This window comes from Leopardus geoffroyi, chromosome D1 (genome assembly GCF_018350155.1).
Source record: "Leopardus geoffroyi isolate Oge1 chromosome D1, O.geoffroyi_Oge1_pat1.0, whole genome shotgun sequence".
Classification (NCBI taxonomy): Eukaryota; Metazoa; Chordata; class Mammalia; order Carnivora; family Felidae; genus Leopardus; species Leopardus geoffroyi.
This window is the reverse complement of record NC_059329.1, coordinates 65842239-65859703: the sequence shown is the minus strand read 5'-3', so window position 1 is coordinate 65859703 and position 17465 is coordinate 65842239. Positions and strand designations below refer to the sequence as shown.

General features: G+C 40.9%; 1 protein-coding gene across 9 annotated transcripts in view; it reads left to right on the top strand.

The window, feature by feature from the left end:
• The window catches only part of DENND2B (DENN domain containing 2B), a 178809-nt gene that overhangs the window by 16123 nt on the left and 145221 nt on the right, over window positions 1–17465 (top strand). For 5 of the 9 annotated variants that reach the window (XM_045484420.1, XM_045484422.1, XM_045484412.1 and 2 more), the window contains exons 3-5: window positions 5091–5350; window positions 5613–5747; window positions 7015–7147. The gene's annotated coding sequence lies outside the window, so the exon portion shown is untranslated. Of the gene's footprint in view, window positions 1–5090; window positions 5351–5612; window positions 5748–5821; window positions 5944–7014; window positions 7148–12130; window positions 12183–17465 lie in introns of those variants that run through there. The other 4 variants (XM_045484417.1, XM_045484419.1, XM_045484415.1 and 1 more) reach the window with 4 other exon arrangements.

The window sequence follows — 17465 nt, the reverse complement described above, 5'->3', positions numbered from 1 at the left end:
ATAATGTATATCTTAAAACATAAGGTTCTTAAGATCTTTATTAATAACCTTGTAACTTATGTTAATTATATCTACCAAGAGTATACTAAGTCAATTTTCCCCCTTAAATTCTGTGTAGATATAAATAGAATCTTTCTCTTATTACAAAAGAAAAATTTCAGGTTGTGAGGGTATGTATATGCCAGAAGTTTTTGTACAGATTTTCACTGTCAGTCTATTAACACAGTAACAGAAGGAACTATTTATTGGAGGGCTTGTTTAAGAAAAACATAAAAATGAGGAAGTTATTTACAAACAGATGTGGCATTTTATAACCACATCTGCATGTTAACCAACATTGCTCGCTGAAGCTATTTTGTAGTCTGGAGTTGTGCGTAGTAACGCTCATAAGTAAAATGAAGGTTGCAATTCTGCTAATCCTTCCAGTGGACTGAAATAGAGCGTGAACCCTTAGCTTTGCTCTAGAATGGGGATTCCTATCTTTTTTGAGATCTTGAACCTCTTTGATAATCCGTTATAAGCTTTGGACTTCTTCTCCCAAAAATGTGTTATACACAATAAATAATTTTATGTTCCCTTTGAATATCTCTGGAAACATATACAAGAAACTACAGTGATTGCCTGAAGAGAGGGGAGCTGGAGGACAGGAGTAGGAAGGAAGACTTCTCTTTCTCCAAATATCCTTTTATACTGTTTTTTAAGTTTTCAACCAGGTATATATCTTACATATACATATACATATACATATACGTATAAAAAATATATATATATATTTTAAAGTCACAATGAAAAAATGTTTACACACAATTTTGGGTTCTGTGTTTCTTATACCCTACAATTAAAAATTTTTTTTTTTAATGTTTATTTTTTTGAGAGAGAGAGAGAGAGAGAGAGCACGCACAAGTGGAGGGGCAGAGAGAGAGGGAGACACAGAATCTGAAACAGTCTCCAGGCTCTGAGCTATCAGCTCAGAGCCTGACGCGGGGCTCGAACCCATGAACCGTGAGATCATGATCTGAGCCTAAGTCGGATACTTAAACAACTGAGGCCTCACCCCTGCTATCGCCCCGGTGCCCCACTTATCCTCTACAATTTTAAAAACTAAGTAGCTTTTAACAGAATACACATTAGGTCAGTTACGGATTATCTTACTTGATTACCAAAGATAGAAATATAATCAATAGTTTCAGTGACCTATTAGTGCTATTGTTTGTTTAACAAAACATGCTGAGTCCTCAATGATCTGTTTTGAAATCTTGTTAAACTTTGTTTAGTAGGAATATACTTTTTTTAAACATCAGTTTAAGGATTTTTTTTTCTTTCAGAGGTAGGCTGTAAAGGCAATTGTGACTAAGGAAGTTGCTTATTGGGAAGAAAAGAGCTATATTATGTTTCAATTCATATAATGTCTTGCTTGATTTCTTTTGGGAAGCCTGTGTGAGTGTGTGGTGATAGAGGGGCTTTCCTCTAAGGGAAAATTGGCCTATGTAGAACTGACAAAGATCTTACAATTAATTTAGTGTAGTGTTTCTTAACCTTGGAGATTCTAATTCAGTAGGTCTGGGACTACAGCCAGAAACTGTATTTCTGACAAGCTTCTTAGATGATTCTGAAGAGCTCTCAGCTTTAGGAACTAGTGTTCTAGTACATGCTATTATGCTTTACTGATTGCAAAAATTCGTCATAAGCATTCATACTACTGACATTTCAACTGTGTGAATGTAAGTCCCGTTGGCCTTTTGAGGGTCTTGGAAAAGACGGAAGTAAAAAGCCAGAGGGATGACCTTGATAGCTACTCCTGAGGCATGCTGGGCTTCTGGAGATTACAGATCAGAGTTGTTTTATATTGAAACTGGCCCTAAGTCTTAAAGCTTATGGAAAAAGTTCAAGGGTGAATATTTGGTGCTTTAGAAATGAGGTTCTACTCAAATGTAGGGGGAATGGAAACAGAATTGGATTAAATAGTACTTGTTGAGGTATGGATTAATAATTAGTAATTATTTAGAGTGATTAAAAATTATTACTAATTTTTAATAATTAGTAATTATTTAGAGTGATTTCAATATTTACCATTTAAGTTTAGTTATTTAAAACAAAACATAAAATTTTTATTAAAAATTTAAAGAAGGAAATGATATGTAGAAAAGCATGCCCTAGAAAACTTAAAGGTAGGTCATCTGGGCCAACCTTCCTGCCCAGTTGCCTGCCTTAGAGAAACCTGGTTATTTGGATCATGAAGCATAATAAGACCCCAATTCCCCCTTTAATTAAGACCATATATAATATTGTAGGCAGAGTATGTAGGAGGAAGTAACTGCTTCATGAGTACTAGACCTGCAAACCTGGAAGACTTCCTCAAAAATCTTAATCCCTTTGTCCCTCGAAGAAAAAAAAAACACTCCAAAGCAAAATCTATGAACCAGAAAACCCAAGCCACTCACCATGTTTAAGTGCAGGATTTAAAATAGCAAAAGGAAGTAAAGCCCATCTCTGTGATGTCAAGTGCTATTTTGGTATATAACAAAATAGTTGAATCATAAGTCCCTCAAAGTTAAAATATTAAACAGACTCTTAGCTATAAGATGTGTTGCCAGGCATCTGTATGGAATATAAGCATGTAATCAGAGTGTATTGTATTTCTCCACACAAAGAGAAGCAAAGCTACTGCTTCTAAAGATTAGGAAACTTTCATTAGACTGACAGAAGACAGTACAGAGGAAATGGCTTGGGGGTGGAGGCGATGTATTTGAGAGGATGAAAGGAACAGTATTCATACTATCCAAATTAGAGCCAGGATGTTTATGCTCAAATTTTGTCTTGGCTCTGTGTTGAGGGGACTGAATAATGGGGACTTGAGAAAGTGTATCTGTGAGATCCCTAAATTAGGCACCAAATATACCGAATTCCTCTTGTAAACTCTTCTTATTTGTGAATAAAGCCCAAAGCCAGCTAATGCTAATTACCTCTTCCTCTTTTCTGTTGCTAGTATCCTTCCTAAAGCTGTTATTTCATTCAGTTGTTTACAAGTCACATGCCTCTACAGGATTGTCACCTTATGGGGAGGGGTTTTATTCATCTTTCATTTACTCAAACACCATGTACTTATTGTGCACATATTTCATGCTGGGTACTGTGCTAGGCACATAACAATGTAATTATTAGCAAAGATAGACTTGGTCCCAGTCCTCGAGCTTACATCTCCCTTAGTTTTGTCGTGTGACGTGGACATTAGATTAATGTAAATTACTTAATTAGCACCTTTTAAATTAGTATTAAAAACATTTCAGTTGTCAGTGTCTCTAATAAAATTTTGGCCAGTGTTAACTGACTGAGACTGACATCAGTGGAGTTTAGACTCAAGACTATATTTAGGCTGTATTTAAAAAACTTAAGGGATGTTAACTTTCTTTCTGAAAGAGCAGATCTAATTAAGGTTTTTCTTAAGAATTAGAAAAGCTCTATGCATAATTTGCAATAGCATTGGCAAAAAAAAAAAAAAAAAAAAAGAACTCTTTGTATCTCATTATTGCCCTCTTACATTGCTTTAGTACACATAGGAGGCAGCAGCAGCAGCTCTTGGAGATGAAAACAGTTACTGTCCTGGGTCTGAATAAAGAAAATCTTGATGCTTTCTTTTGGGATGGCTTTCTTTACAGTTGTCATTCATAAGAAAGGACTTTAATAAGTAGAAGTTTTAATAGTCTTGCAAGTGAGAAACTTAAGAACCTCCTTATACAGCATAAGGAGCTGCAGGTGGCGTTTGCCTGGAGTGTTATTACATTCTGTGGCTTGTGTCCCCTAAGGATTCTTTTACATGAATTCTCTTGTTGCTTTTGGAGAGTAGAACCACCCTAATTTGAGACTGAAGATTGGAGAAGGCTAAGTCCATCCATATATGGCCTTGGTCTCCTGAAGGGTTCAAGTACTTCACTAAACTAGAGGACAAACTCACTGCTAGATTTTGAATTTGGAGTAAAACTTGTTTTGATTTGCCTAGTTTCAGGTTGTCATCTGTGTTTTCCAGTGTGCCTCAACAATGGAAACCTTGGGTTTTCTTAATGTAGAATCAATTCACTTTACCAAGAGCTGATATATTTTTCACACACAGACAACTGTGTTACTCTGTGTATAAGGCCTTCTGCTAGAAAGGCCAAATGTATCCTCTGGCACTAATATTACAAGATAAAGAGTTCGTACCAGTGATTTATATTAATATCCTTTTCGGGCAAAGGAACAATAGACTTTATCGGTTTGATTCTTGCCACTATTTCTGTTTGATCATGAACAAGTTAAATTATTTTTAGGATGTATCTTAAAGTCCCCATTATTATTATTTTTGAGCAAGAGAGAATGTGAGCGAGTAGGGGAGGGGCAGAAGGAGAGGGAGAATTCTAACTAGGCTTAATGCTCAGCGCAGAGCCAGACTCTGGGCTTGATCCTCACATCTTTGAGATCATGACCGGAGCTGAAATCAAGAGTCTAATGCTCAACCTACTGAGCCACCCAGGTGCCTCCCTGCCCCCACCCCCACCCCACCATTATTTCTGAGCTGAATAAATCCGTCTTTCAGACATGTGACAATTGAATTGGCCTGGGCTTTGAAACATGTCTTGGCCTTTATAGCCTGTTTATCTTCATTCATATACATTTGCTCCTTCAAGCTATAACTAGGTTTGTGAAAGTCAGATTTGTGCATTCCAATATCAAAGTCTATTTATAGTGATTTATGGGATGAGAAATTGGGTAACATGGGTTCCTAACATCCCACCAAGTATGTGTGGGTTTGGATTTTAAGTGGTTTGCATGATTCTTTTCCAAGTGGATTGTCACACTGAGTTAACAATGTCTTTCAGAATTCCACTAATAAATCACAGATTCTCACTGCTAGTATTCCATTGCTTATTTAATGACACCCTATTCTAGTTTTGGGTTTTGCAAGCCAAATGGAGTATTTAAAACAAAATCTCAGAATGCCCTTGGATCTTTCGGTTCAGATCAAACTCCTTGGAACCCTACTGCTTTCAGAGTTCCTCTGCCACTGTTGGCAGTACCAAACGTAGCTTCTTGTAATGTCTTTTTGGGTTTTGCAGGGCTGCCCCAGGCCAAGGGCTGGAAGAACGGAAAGAGCTCATCGGTTTGTTTGAAGGCAGACAAGCTGTACAGGCAGCTTTTCCCAGACTCTCCCAGCTCCGGCTTTTCATGCATACCAGCAGAGCCGCTTTTTTCCTCCAGTGATTGAAACCATCTGGACTGCAGGGGGGTCACGTGTGTATGAGAAAATGACATAAAGTTTCAGATCCCCTTGTGTTTTGCTCCAGACCCAGACAATTCTTGTTCGGATGGTGCCGAGGTGAGGGCCGTCCGGTTTGTGGGCCAACTCTTCATCCTGCCCCCCACCTCCATTTTCCCAACCCCAGCACACCCCCCGCCCCCCCCCCCCCCCCCCCCAAGCTCCACACTCTCAGCGCGGGTTTTCTTGTTCCCTCCAGTGCCTTGGAGCACACCCCGCCACCGGGCTCAGCAGCCCACCCTCTCTGTCTCGGGTGGAGGCACACCTCCTCCACGCCCCCCTCCACTCAAATCTGTGCTCCCTCCCATCTCTCTCCCCCTAGCCCGGCCGCAGCCCCGGGCGCGGATGCCTGCCCGACCACCGCCCTCTCTCCCGGAGCGGCTCCTCCTCCGGGCTGCGCGGCTCCAGACAAGCCCCCATCAGTGCGAGCGCCCAGCCTGGCTGGAGAACTCAAGAGGTAAGAGCGTCCGGCCGCCGCCCTGGCTTTCCCAGCCCGTCTTCCCTCGGGAGGGGGTGGGGTGCCCGTGCCCTGGCTCCCGCGGCGGGCGGGCAGGAGGGGCGCCGGTTCCGCTCTGCCGCGCCCTGCCCGCCGCTGCAGCCCTAGCCCTTTTCCCGCTATTCACCGCTCCTAGCCCCGGCCAAGTTTCAGCTCTGTGAGTATTCGCGCCGGGCGCCCACACTCGGGGGCCTCTGCAGGCGCAGAAGAGCAGGGCGGAGGGGCAGCTCGGCGGGGCTGGTGGGGACTGCCCTCTGGGCGGTGGGTCGGGGCAGCCTTTCCGGCGGGCTGGGGCCACGCAGTTGGGGGTGGGGAGCAGGGAGACCAGGGATCTGGGGAAGTGCAGAGCTGCGGTGCGCAGAGGAGACTGCGGGCAGTCCCGGCGGGCCTGTGAGTGGGTTTCGCGTGCAGCCGCCGGTTGGTCCCCTGGACTCGCCAAGCTGCTCTGCTGTGGCTGTTGAGCCCTAACCTGCGGCTGTGGTGGTTGTATGCAGGCTCCTTGAGGGACGCGCGCGCGCACACACACACACACACACACACACACACACACACGGAACTCAAACAAAGGAAAATTAACTTTGCACTCTATGACTTTAACAAATTAAACTGCAAGTATTGGTGAATGATTAGCTTTCCTTTTTTGTCCTTCACCTGAAATGCACTAAGTATTAAAGATGTATTTTTTAAGTGACTCAAGACTAGCCAATGTTTGTGCTACCTTATCCAAGAATTTAGTAATTTAGTAGAATTTAAGAGACTGAACATTTTCAAGTGTTTCTAAGGATTATTGCATTTTCCTGGGATCTTTATACGAATGTAGTTTACAGGTACTTGGACATGAATAAAACAACTTCACTAACTGAGAGAATTTGTTTTAATGCTGCCTTAGTCTAGCTCTTGGTTTTATCCCATGCAGGTGTTTCTCTTGTTTGGGCAGCAGGGTCTTGGGAATGGGAAGGAGGTCATTATCTCAGCTCCAGGACAGTTTTGAGTTATCTTTTATATGCACACACTTCAACTGGCCATCTTGGGATAGGGCCACAAGATTAAAACTCAAGTGACTGTGTTACTTTTTTCCCCCAAGTAGTATTTTCAGAAGGTGAATCCCTTCACTGATGAGATTTTTCAGAGACGGGTTTCTAAAGAACCTGAAATAGTCTAGATTTCAGAAAGCTGATCAAAGGTAGAAACTAAATTGCTCATAGTCTGTCTCCCGTGCTGAATTAAGGACTGCACAAAGAAGGAGCTTAAGAAGAGCCTGTTGAATGCATGGAGTGAAGTAAAGGCTTCCTGGACTCTGCTGGCTTGTCTGAGAGTTCCACTGTGACTACGTAGATACAAGCTTCCTTTTCATTTATCCGGTAACTATTACCCTTGGAAAAACTCCCTAAGATATGGGGGTGATTTGTTCAAGTGCATATGGGAAGTGGTGTTATCTTCAAAGTATTTTTTATGGAACACTTAGTGACTGGCTGATAATTAGTAAAAACTTTGCTCTTGGGTTTGTGGATTCATTGGGGAAAGAGGAGTGACACATAAGAGAAGAATAAAAATTTTAGATCCAGTGGCTTAGAATATAAGAATTAATTATAGAAGCTCAGAGGAGAATATGATTATGAACCAGAGTGCCTTTAAGGAAGAGAAGGGATTTCAATTTGGCCTTGAAGCAAAGCATGGCTCTAAACCTGGTGGAGAGTTGCTAGGGAGAGTTTCCAAGAAGAGAGACAGTGGATCATTTGGATTGGAGCTGGGGAGAAATGTGATGCTTACTGAGCATCTTACTCGGTGCCACATGTCACACTGTCTCTTTCATCTTCTAGTGATACGAAGTAGGTATTGTTACTCTTGTCTTAAAGAGAGGGAATTCTTGTTTTACAAAGAGAAGAGCTGAAATATAAGTAACTTGCTGAGGATCACACAGGTAGTGAGTGGTAGAGCTGGAATTCTAACTTCTGGTTGTCTACCTTTAAAGTTTGTGCCTCCACAGCTGCCTTCCACAATGGGCAGTGGGAAGTTCAGTTGAAGCAGACTGGTCAGCTTGAATTCTGGCTCAGGAGTTGCAACTTTATCCTATATGCATGGTCTGGCTTTAAAGATTTTTGAGAAAAGGAGTGATGGGCAAAGCCATTTTTTGAAGATTAATGTGACATCAGGGTACAGGATTTGTAACTTGCTCATCACAGGTAAGGTGCAAGATGTAGTTCTTAATAAAGGAGGTTAAAAAAAAAAGTGAATGTAGGAAAGATACCTGGATGTTTAAATTCCTGGCCTCTCCAGTAGCTTGGTTCACTGGGTAAGACTTTGTTGCACTGACCACAGGGCTGCTGGGGATCTAGAAAAGAGCTGGATCTGACCGGGCAAACATTGAACTGGAATGTGTATGTGTGGCAACATGGTTTGTCCTTTATATTTCCCACATGTTGTTGCAATGCTTTGGTGAAAGTTTTTTGTTTTGTTTTGTTTTGTTTGTTTGTTTGTTTGTTTTTATAATTACCCTAGGACAGAGATCAATGTTGTAATTTGTTTAAGAGCCTTTACTAAGTGGGAAAGTTGAGCTCCCAAACCAGGGCTTCTGCTCTAAAGATCTCATTTAAGTTGAGGTGTCCTTTCCCCCCAACATTTCCTTGTTTCCTAAAAATGCTGAATTTTAAAATTTGGTATTGCCAAGGTAAAAATGAATTGAGATTCCGTTTCTTAATAAAACCAGTTAAGAGAAAATGCACTTTATTTCACTTTCTTGTCATGGAGGAACAATAGGATGCCTTTGCAAATTTACCGTGTGGGAATTTCAAAGGGATAGGAAAGCCAGGATTTAGAGATGTGCAGAGCTCTTCCTACCCCTCTACATTTCTTACCAGTAAGTTGTGTTCATATATACACCTAGAGAGCTTAGGGGGCCTTTGAGTACCCAAGTTTATAGCTAGACCCTTTGATTCTCTGCAGATAATGGGCTCAGGAAGGGCAGCAGTGGGTGGAGCCATTTTATTAGAATTGTCTCCCACTTTGAATACAGTCTAGTGCAACTGGTTCTTCCTTGTGCGACATCTAGGCCTTTTTCTCTGAACTTGTCAGTACTCTAAAGAATTGGTTTTTAGGCAAGGGATACCAGGTAGTGGGGGAGTTGTGCCCGAAAAAGGCAGAAAATCAAGTTGGTCAACTAGAGAATTTTTATTATTTGTTTGTTTGTTTATATATTTATTTTTGAGAGCAAGAGCTTGTGCATGTGCAAGCAGGGGAGGGACAGAGGGAGAGGGAGAGAGAGAATCTTAAGCAGGCTCCACAGTCAGTGCAGAGCCAGACATGGGTCTCAATCTAAGGACTGTGAGATCATGACCTGAGCCAAAGTCAAGAGTTGGATGCTTAACTGACTGAGCCACCCAGGCGCCCCAAGGATTTTTATTTTAATTAATGTTAGAGTCAACCATAGTTTTGTGTAAAATAAAAAATGTAAACCCAACATAGGATCTCAGTTCTCTATACCCATTTTTACCTTAAAGAGCCTCTAACTGGAGAGCTTGCTTACCCCATTGATAGGGGCTTTGATAGGTAAAATTCTCCCTAGCGGCTCTAATCGTATCAGGACGACTCAGTTTGGGTTTTGGATCTGAGAGGAATGTGACTTCTCAGCATAGGGGATTTAGACTCCAAAGATATGGGTTCAAGTTCCAGCTTTGCCACTTTTGTTTAGAAGTGTCTGGAGTTTGATATCAGAGGGATTTCTTAGCTCAGTTTTTCTGGTTCTTCTAGGTGAGGGTAATGCTCTAGCATCAGACAGAGTTCATGCCCTGATTAGTCCCTTGGTTCCTTCTTGTAGTTTGTTATCTTGTGTCACCTGAAAGCCATTTTGTTTCATCTGTAGCCTGTAGTTATAGATCAGAAAGGAATATCAGCTGGGATTTCCTCTAGAGAATGTCAAGTCTCATTGTTGGTGATCTTTTGGTAGGAGTTTCTGTGAGAATGCTCTTAAGTTTTGAGAATTGAGGTTTCAAATAGTGACTTTGGAAATGCTCTTATTTATTTATTTTATTATTTTTTCCACTATAAAGGTCTTTTTTTATATGAAATTTATGTCAAATTGGTTTCCATACAACACCCAGTGCTCATCCCAACAGGTGCCCTCCTCAATGCCCATCACCCACTTTCCCCTCCCTCCCACCCCTCATCAACCCTCAGTTTAGTCTCAGTTTTTAAGAGTCTCTTGTGGTTTGCTTCCCTCCCTCTCTAACTTTTTTTTCCCCCTTCCCCTCCCCCATGGTCTTCTGTTAAGTTTCTCAGGATCCACATAAGAGTGAAAACATGGTATCTGTCTTTCTCTGTATGACTTATTTCACTTAGCATAACACTTTCCAGTTAAAGGCCATATTTCATTCCTTCTCATTGCCAAGTAGTATTCCATTGTATATATAAATCACAACGTCTTTATCCATTCATCAGTTGATAGACGTTTAGGCTCTTTCCATAATTTGGCTATTGTTGAAAGTGCTGCTATAAACATTGGGGTACAAGTGCCCCTATGCATCAGCACTCCTGTATCCCTTGGGTAAATTCCTAGCAGTGCTATTGCTGGGTCATAGGGTAGATCTATTTCCAATTTTTTGAGGAACCTGCACACTGTTTTCCAGAGTGGCTGCACCAGTTTGCATTCCCACCAACAGTGCAAGAGGGTTCCCATTTCTCCACAATCCTCTCCGGCATCTGTAGTCTCCTGATTTGTTCATTTTAGCTACTCTGACTGGCGTGAGGTGGTATCTCAGTGTGGTTTTGATTTGTATTTCCCTGATGAGGAGTTACGTTGGACACTGCTCTTAGTTAAATGTCAGAGATGTTTGGTTGCATTTTTGGTTCATTGCTTACTCACACAATTGTTAATGTTTTTATATTTGGTAAGCATTTGTTATTTTTATCATTTATTAAAGGAGTGATTTAGATTTTCTAAGGTAGCTGAAAGCTTTAGAAAAATAGGACTGGGGTATCCTTTTGGTTCTCAGATATAATCTCCTGTATAGTACAACCATTTGACTATTTTAACTCACTCTGCCTCCAAATATCCTTAATCTCTCTCAAGTGATTTGCTGTCTCTCAAGAGATTTCACAACCTCTCTAGGAAACATTTTCTGAGCTTTCCAGACTTATAATCACAGATTATCTCCTTGTTATTAGCCTCAGTTTTCTTTTCATGTTTCTTGCTTTCACGGTTTTCCCATCCTTCTTCAACACACAAATGTTCACAGAGGGAACAAGTTGTCTTTCCTGGGCCCCAGTGGCAGCTACCAAATGTGCAGATTGCCCCTCTGGACTCATCCTTTCTTTCTCTTTGTCTGGCTAAACAAGCTGAGCACTCTGTATTTTTCTTTATACAACTCTCTTTTTAGACCCATGATTATACTTGTTGCTTTGTTTTTTGTTTTATGCAGGAAGTCAATATCAGATATGTAAGCAATTACAGGTTTCAGTGAAGGGAGCCTTTTGGAAATAAAACGTGCTTTTTCTTCCTATCGGCATGAATAATTGTGTAACATATGTGAATACTGAAGATGATCTTCTAAAAAAATATCAAAAGAATTTTGCCTAAGTCCCCTTTAAGAGCTTAAAAAGAATCCAGCCTTTATAAGATTACACTAAAAGTAACAAACTATCCCAACTGAGGCCCTTCTAGAAGTGTGGGAATCATTTGTTTAAACCAGAACTTAGGATACCCAAGCAAATATGATAGAAAGAATCTACTTAACACTTTGTTAATAGCATAAGAAATAAAACTCTTTTTAATGGACATTTTGTGATAAAGGTCATAGTGATTAGAATATGTTGGGAACCCTGATTGTCAGTGCTCTGGAAACTACTTTGAGTAGACAAGTATAAATGTTAGTGGCTTTTTGTCTTTCTTTGGTGTGAAATTGGGATCTTGGATGTTAATTTAACTAAGAACAAGTTTGAATCTAGGTATTTGTGGATTTTCCCCCTACCCTTCTCCCTATTCTTTTTATCCTGAAGGCTAATTAGAGTGGAGTAGCAAGTGCCTCTAACCAAGGTATCCTTGTGTTGGGATGTTTTATCAGACACTGGTCTGTATTATTGTCATTCATACACCCTTACTTGTGTTCACCATTTATTGAATATCTGCTGTGGAAAAAGCACTGGGTTAGTCCTTTTTAAGCATCTGTTTGTTCTCTTACTACTTTTTTTTTTTTCTTTTTAGTGAACATCATATTAGGTGTTTGATGAATCAGTGAATGGGTAAAGTTAAAGTTAGAAATTATTTTTGGATATGGGTGTTGGATATCTCTTGATTTGAATGCTGCTATTGGGAAGTGGCCATGCTTATATCATTCTGCCCTCTCTTCTAGGTGCTGTGATGACCCTTTGCAAGGAGGCTGAGCATGTGGGGTATATTTTCTAGTGAGTGAACAGGGCCCGGTTAATTATTTTTGCTACCAGTTGTGTTAGATTACATTTTCTATTGCCAGGAACTTCACTTAGCATAATATCCACTGTAGTAGAAAATACCCAGTGGCTGGTAGTGAGAACTACCTGGAGAGGGTTTTCCTGAAGGTCTGTTTTGCCAAGGATAGATTCTAGGTGCTTGGATCCAAAGGGCTTCTACACAGACCAGAGTGATTCTCACACTGGGACCCAAGGAGAATGGAAATTCTCTTAAAATGTTTTACTCGTATGGGAGGGAAGCCAAAGCTTTTGTTTTTCTTTTTTTTTTTTTTTTTTAAAATTTTTTTTTTTTTTTTTTTTTCAACGTTTATTTATTTTTGGGACAGAGAGAGACAAAGCATGAACGGGGGAGGGGCAGAGAGAGAGGGAGACACAGAATCGGAAACAGGCTCCAGGCTCTGAGCCATCAGCCCAGAGCCTGACGCGGGGCTCGAACTCCCGGACTGCGAGATCGTGACCTGGCTGAAGTCGGACGCTTAACCGACTGCGCCACCCAGGCGCCCCAAAGCTTTTGTTTTTCAATGCACAGTAGAATCTGTACTAGAGATGAAGAAAAGCCAGCTTACAGATGAATATTTAGTGCTCTATAGGGTTAGGGAAAGCATGGAAAAATGGGATTTAAGGTCAAAGTGTTCATTTGAGTCCTTAATGTCAAATTAATAAAAAAATAAGTTCCAAGGGTTTTATTTTGCTATTTTTTTCCATATCTGTGTTTTGACAGGTCACTGTCTTAAATTAGAATAGTATGTAGGACCAAAACGTTTATATAGCAAGTGATATAGTAGAGTCATGGGAGATGGGCAGAGGCCACTTTGTGTCTTATTTCAGATGGACCATTTAAAAAATCCCCATGAGTAGCTTAGTGGTTAGAATTAGTTTGAAATAGCTTTGCTGAAAGGTATTGGTAAAATAACATTTATCAGGTTTTTTTTATTCCTGATTTAGATAAAAGCAAGAAAGCCAATTTGAGAGCTGTATCATGTGCCCAGCCCTGCCCACATACAAGTTGCCTACTTAGTTCCCATGTATTTGTCAGTTATTGGTCCCTGGAAGGCCAGGGGTAGATCTCAGGGTATGAGGCTCAGACTTGGTTGAAGCCGCATCAAGAGGTACCTGGCTGACTTAGTTGGTGGAACATGCGACTCTTAATCTTGGGGTTGTGAGTTTGAGCCCCATGTTGGATGCAGAGATTACTTAAAAATAAAATCTTCAAAAAAAGAAGAGCTGGCCCTGATAGGTTACTAGGGCTGTGGGTGTAGGGAAATGGGTGGATGGGACAGGGAAGAAAACCAGAAGGGCATGTAGTTCTGTGGAAATCGAGTAAAGAAATGAAAAAGTTATAACTCTTTTTTTTCCCTCATTGACTTAGACCTCCATTCCATTGAAAATGTTTACTACTTGAGGTTATTTTATGAACCCTCATAGTAACTAGGTGAAGGCACTGTGACTTCTGTACACTGACGGGAAGGACACTCCTAGATAATTCTCTGGATATGTATTTGGGTTGTTTCCATTCTTTCCCTCTTTTTTACCTAGGCTGTGATGCTGTTTTGTTTTTTTTCTTAAGAAATATTCTGGCTTTGGTGTCTAGAAATTTTTAGGGCTATGGGGATCGGGGGCAGGGGTGCTGAGTGTGACATGTTGCCAGTATGAGAGGCTTTTACACCCAGACAAATTTCCAGGAAAGAGGGTCAGAAAATGTATACACAAAGTCAGAAGGGAAAATGGCATGGCAGGTAGTGTGACTGCTTTGGCCATTGTGACTGTGTCTGCTCAGATGGGCCTGATGGTTGGATGATGGAATGGTACTGAGAATATTTTATAATCCACATCATTTCTTAAAGATTTTTTTCTTTAGGAAAAAGCATAGTACATTACATTGATTTTTGTTTTGAAATTTACATGACCTATCCATAAGTGAGCATACAGAGAAATGAACTTTCTTGAGATCACACAGCTCAAAAGATGAAGAGCCAGGATGTGAACCTAGACAGTTACACACTGAATGCCAAGCCTGTAACTGGTTCTGTATAGCCTCTAACTGGTCCCAGCTCTTCTGCTGTCCCTTTATAGTCTCTTCTCCACATAGCAACCAAAGTATTATGTGTGTCCCCTACTTTAGCCCTCATATTTAGAATTCAAATTTACTGCCCAAGTCCTTAAGTGCTCTAGCCTCTAGTCTTCCCACCTGCTGTCCACCATCCTCCCCATCTCTTCTGTCTCAGAGCCTTTGCCTTGTACCTGGGATATTCTTCTTGAATATTGCTAGTTTGTACCCTCCCTCATTTAGGTGTCAGCTTAAATGCATCTCCTCGAGGAGGCTGTCCCTGACCATCCTATGCAAACTTCTCTTAGTGAATCTTTAATCCTTCCTTTGTTTTTCTTTCTAAAATTATATTACGTATTTGTGTGTTTTTCCTGTTTGCTTTCACAAATAAATAAACTTCGTGGGATTAGGGAGTTGGTCCATCTGTTTACTGGTATCCTTACTTTTTAGAACAGTATGTGGAAAGTTTTCTTTAAATATTTGTTAAATGAGTAAGTGGTGTCCTTTGCATTTGATGTTCATGTTTAACATGACTTCACTTGGATAAAAATAGTAGAGGGGAAAAGGATATGCAGGTGATACATACAAGTCTGGGTCTTACTTGCTTTTATACTTATTACTAAGGCTTTACCATAATATCTGGCCAAAAAAATGCTCAGAATATCTGAGTTGAACAAATGCAGTTTGATTTATTTTGGATTACACACAGGAGTTCAGAGAAGGGAGAGAATAGTGTGGACTGGAGTCCTTAGAGAAATTTGTGGAGGACTTGTAGGCTTTCAAGGCGAGATTGAGTTTGGTTGGTTTGTTGTTGTTTTTGTTATTTAAAGCTGGAAGGACTCTTAAGATGATCTAGTTCAAGCTTCTTGGTTATAAATGGGGAAACTGAGCCCAGAGAGACAAGAACTTGCCCAAAGGCACACATGGTTTTGTTAGAACCATGTCTGGAATCCAGGTATTTTGATTCCTAGGTCAGTTCTCTTTCCTCTATACAGTGCTTCCTTCAGAATGAAGGAGGAGCTTTGAGGGGTGGGAAGTGACTAGGAATAGCATGAGCAAAGGCTCAGAGGCAGAAAAGATGTTGGCTTTCGTGGGATAGAAATTGGGATGGAAATTAGGCCATGTTAATTGAATCAGCGAGGTAATGAAAGAGATCCATGGGAGATATAGTAGGCTGTAGAAGCTGTGTAAGACCAGATCCTGGAGGATTATTTTTTTTTAATGTTTATTTATTTTGAGAGAGAGTGTGTGTGCGAGCAGGGAAGGGGCAGAGAGAGAGGAGAGAGGGACTCTCAAGCAGGCTCCACTCAGAGCCTGAAATGGCTGATCTCATGAACCGTGAGATCATGACCTGAGCAGAAATCAAGAGTCAGACTCTTAACTGACTGAGCCATCCAGGCACCCCTAATATTTTATTTTTAAGTAATCTCTACACCCAGTGTGGGGCTTGAAGTAATGATCCCGAGATCAAGAGTTGCATGGCTCTACTGACTGAGCCAGCCAGGCCCCAGATCCTGGAGAATCTTGAATGTTATCTTGAAGAGTTTAAATTTGGAATGACAGGGAGACATGTGAAAATACTTTAAATATTGTTCTGTATTTTCTCTTCAGTGAAGGTGACAAATAATGTAATATAGAAAATGGAGTATAATTGAAGAATAAGTTGGAGCCTTGTAGGAGTTAGGAAGCCATTATAATAATCCAGATATCAGTGTAGTTTGGGGAGTAGTAACATTTCAGTTTGTTTTGTTTTTGTTTTTAGAAATTGTGTATTTTTTGAAGATGATATGTAATTCTCTGACAAAAGGTGTGTACCCTGATTTCTAAGAGGGTTTGGGAGCAATAAGCCTGGAGAACCAGTATTTTACTTTATTTAATTCCATATATGTTGTAAATGAAATTTTAGTGTCTCGATGGTAATCCCTCTTAAGAAACCCAGGTCAGGTTAGTAAAGTAGGGATAGAAGATAACACTGTCCTCCATGTGAAGATCATGGTGGAGAGCATGGGCAGGGGCAGAAGGAGCAGATGGGCAGTGAATGAGAGCAGCTTCCAAAAGAGAGTCTGGACCTCTCTGTCACAGGTACTGCATTGTGGCTGGGGAGTCAGGCATCCAGGGTCCTCAGCCTGGCACCATTTTTTTCTTCCTTCCTTCCTTCCTTCCTTCCTTCCTTCCTTCCTTCCTTCCTTCCTTCCTCCCTTCCTTCCTTCCTTCCTTCCTTCCTTCCTTCCTTCCTTCCTTCCTTCCTTCCTTCCTTCCTTCTTTCCTTCCCTCCTTCCTTCTCCTTGGACGCAAGAGGTCAGTGGGAGTAAGAACCAGGCTCCTGGGCCCACAAATGCTTTGGATGGATTGGTTGTGTTGAAGGTCGGGCCTACTCATGTAGTCCACATAAGTTTTCAACTGGAACTGATGAGAATAGACTAATACAACCCTCACCAAGCCAGTGAATTGGCACGGGGTATGATACTTTAAAAGTTTTTCCATCCTCAGGAATCTTTTTCCATCTCTAAGGGAAAACTTTAAAAGTCAGCATGTAAGTGAGAACACAGACCTTTAAATAATATCTCATACTGGATCTGAGAGTTTGAGTTGCAAAAAAATCCTGGAGCATTTAACACTCAACAAATACTTATTGAGCAGGACCTGTTAAACACCTAATACTGTGCTTAGTATTGGAACTTTAATCTTTTGATCATGCTGCATCAAATGTTATTAATAAGATATTAACATTTGGCTCTATTTCACATTCAGTTTAGCCCCCAACATTATATAGCTCGTCCATAAACCCTCAGTTAGTTCAGACTGTTCACTTACGCTTGCAGTCACTTGTTGAAAGTTTACTATATAAGAGGCAATATGATGAATGTTGAGGCAGTTTTGAAGGTGAACAAGGATTAGTGAGGGTCCTCAACTGATCACCTGGAATATACCAGGTAGATCTGGCAGCTGTTAAGTTTCCTGGGATTCCTAGCCCAAGAGGAGGGGGTTTCAGCAGTAGTGCATCCCTCTTCACTTGTTCTGCTCACACTAGGTCCTCCCCTGTCCCCCTTGCCACTGTTCTCCAAGTCTCTCTTTAAAGTTAAGAGAAATCAAAATTAGCTCCTTTGCATTAAATTGGGGAAGTTCCATTAAGGGCAGCACTTCTCTGACGAAACGTTCAATAAAGTTTGAAATCTTTCCCAGAGAATCTC